We start from the raw sequence: 3107 nt of genomic DNA, 5'->3' as shown, positions 1-3107 counted from the left end.
CCTTTTTTCTAGTTTATGTTCTCATATCTTCAGTAGATCAAGTGATACAGATCCATGCTTGGCACTGAAATTTTGCAATTTATTCCTCAAAATGATGTACAGGACTGTATCTTTAAGCATGGTTTTCCTCCTTCAATCTGTTAAGAGAGAAACAGGAGAAAGCCCACGTACAAGACCAAGAAAAAAAAAAAAAAGAGAGAGAGACCTGAGTTTGCTCCTCCTAAGAGTACATGGCATCTATGCCCTTAACATCTTCATATAATATGTAAACACCCTTAAAGATATCAGGAGTGAAAGATTAGGGATGAATGAAAACAGTTGCATTCGTTTCCATTCTCTTCATCTAAATCTAGATACAACTGGTAAGACATACCAGTTCAGGGCTCTGTATGCCCCAGCACCTGCTACTGTAACTCTGTCCCAACAACATGCAACCAGTTAGTCAATAGGGAACTCTTTTTGACCCTTAAACATTCTACGAAGTACTTCAGACTCCACCCAGCAATCAACAGGTAGATCCTGGAGCTGTAGCACCATAAGCATTGTTGAGATGCCCTTTTGGCAAAGGAACCCCTGCCCTGTGCTCCAGTATCAACCTGAAAATGAATGAAGTGTAGAAAAAAGGGGCCAGGTCAAAAAAGCCCAGTCAGTCAAAAAACCTATCTGGATTACTTCTGAAACATGCTGTCAAGCACCTGGGCTAATTTTGACTATTAAAGTTTTCATTTGACTAGAGATCTAACAGCAGGCCCACTGTCTTCAAGGACTAATATTGCCTCTGGCTGCTTCTCAATACCAACCAGCAGTCCAACTTTTTCTGGGCTAAACTTCAATCTGTCCAACCTGAGCTAGGCACCATCTGGGACACAGAGTCACACCATCCTCAGCAAACGGGCTAGGCAAGTCACGCTGTCCTCACTGTAGCTACCTGCAGACTGAAGGAAAACTCTATTGAGAAGCTCTCTAACATCCCCAAAGTGACCTCAAAACTCCAAGATTTGGGACCCCTTTACAGCATATACCTAACATTTCCAATCCTATGTCACAATGCATCTCCTGATTAGTTGGCATTTCACTCACAAGACGAGGAAGATGGAAGAAAACAGACACAAAGTGGGGACTTCACTGTTTCCTAAGAATGTCATGAAATGCAGACCTTTGTAATTGCTTCTCAGCCTATACCAAGGGAACAAAACCAAACCCTGTATCCACTGCATTTGCAATTACTGAGACTGCAAAAACAATCGAAAGAACTGGGTTTGGCTTGGTAATAATTTCTATTCCCTCCATGATCTTATTTCAACTGTTTTGCGCTGTTCTCTGACCTTGTTAAAAGCCACCTTGCGAGGAGCCCACCATTTTCCCGTATGAATGCACTTGTCACCAAAATGAATTACCACCTTGCATTAGTGGTTCAAATAGCCTCCTGATAGGAACTGCAGGAAGAGCAGAAAATGGTGCAAAACTCAAAATGATGTATTATTGCTAAAATGCTACAAATTCACTTGTCAGGGATTGTAATGAGAGTTGGGCCAAGGCAATGTTAGCTCAGCTGCCTCTGAACACACCTGTTTCAATTTAATTTGTAGTAATTAGGAAGCCTAGGGCACCAGGAAAAAATGCTTGTCAGTTACTGTTTCAAATAGCTGAGTTTTCATGTGCCATTTAAAATCCTGTTTTTCAGAACAGACTGCTGACTTGCTAATGCTAGCAAAATGAAATAAAGCAAAATATTTTTAGCAGCAGGAAGTTGTTACTTGCTACTGCCAATTACATGCCTTGTACTTGAACAGTGACATTTTTTCCCCCTTTGCTTATTCTTCAAGATAGGTAAAAGCTGGCTTAGGTCTCGGTGCATGAGGATTCGAACAAACTCTTAGTCCCCTGGAGCTGGCCGATGCTTCTGGAGCCACAGCCAATACTGGCAACAATCTGCTGTGACAGAGCAAACAACAGTGTCCTAGATCCACTCTTCAGAAAAGGGGGAAGGAGAAGATTAAGCAAGAGACTTGGATCTACTGACTTTGGCAAAAGGTTGAATACCTTGTCATGCTAATAAAATTACTGAATTTGAGGAGGAGAAAATGGGGCAGAGGGGGGAAAACTAAAAAAGCATTAAAATTACATAAGAATAGATATTTATACTCTGAGTTAATTTATCAAACTGACACAAAGATGAATCATCCACCATTAAAATAATGGGATACAAGTTTTCTTTGTATCACAATCATTATTTACAACTCTTAAATATCCACAGAGGAGTCAAGCATCCTCATCTTTTAATTTAAAAAGTGATGTTGCAGACCGAAATAAAACTGTTGGCAAAAATAAGTTTCTACAGGAACAGTGCCCAAAGAAGGATTTCTTCAAAAACAGGATAGCTCTTAACAATCATGATGACACTTTTTTTTTTTTTTTAAACCTACACTACAAACCACACAGGGCTCAAGCAACTCACAAAAAGCTAGACCTCTAAGTAACAGAACAATGAGAATGGGTAGTAACAAGAGCCTCTGGTATAGCTAGACACAGCTACTTACGACTTTTAAAAATATAACACAAACCTCAGTTATTTTTTTGAGGTGACATACAACTCTGCTTTGATGCAGGTTCGTTCCCACATGCTGAGAATCCAACTGAAGCCAATACGGTTCCTCTCAGTGAACTAACTTGAAAACATGCATGTATTTCTGTAATTAAAAGTCCATTATTTTAATAACGGGCCTTTTTCTGCTGTAATGGCATGAGAAAGACAACCATACCACTGTATATTTTTCCATCTTAGAACACACATAAAAAAAAAAAGTATCTAGGAAATTCAGAGCAATGCTTCCTGACTATTGTTTTGATTATTTAGGAATGGTTTTAAGATTATCAGTCATTATTTCCCATAGACTGACATGGATTTGTATTTAAAAACTGGACAAGAAAACAGAAAAAGAAACCCCATATGACAAAATGTGTGTTAATAGTCAGCACCACCCTTTCACCGCTTAAGTGAACTTTATGGAATGTAACAGTGTCTACCTGAAGCTGTGCTTATATAACGTACATGGGACACCCATATATGTGCCACAGATTATCTTAAAAACACAAAAATCAGGAAG

The sequence above is a fragment of the Mycteria americana genome, chromosome 3 (genome assembly GCF_035582795.1).
Source record: "Mycteria americana isolate JAX WOST 10 ecotype Jacksonville Zoo and Gardens chromosome 3, USCA_MyAme_1.0, whole genome shotgun sequence".
Lineage (NCBI taxonomy): Eukaryota > Metazoa > Chordata > Aves > Ciconiiformes > Ciconiidae > Mycteria > Mycteria americana.
The sequence above is the reverse complement of the archived record's forward strand: the minus strand, read 5'-3'. Positions refer to the sequence as shown.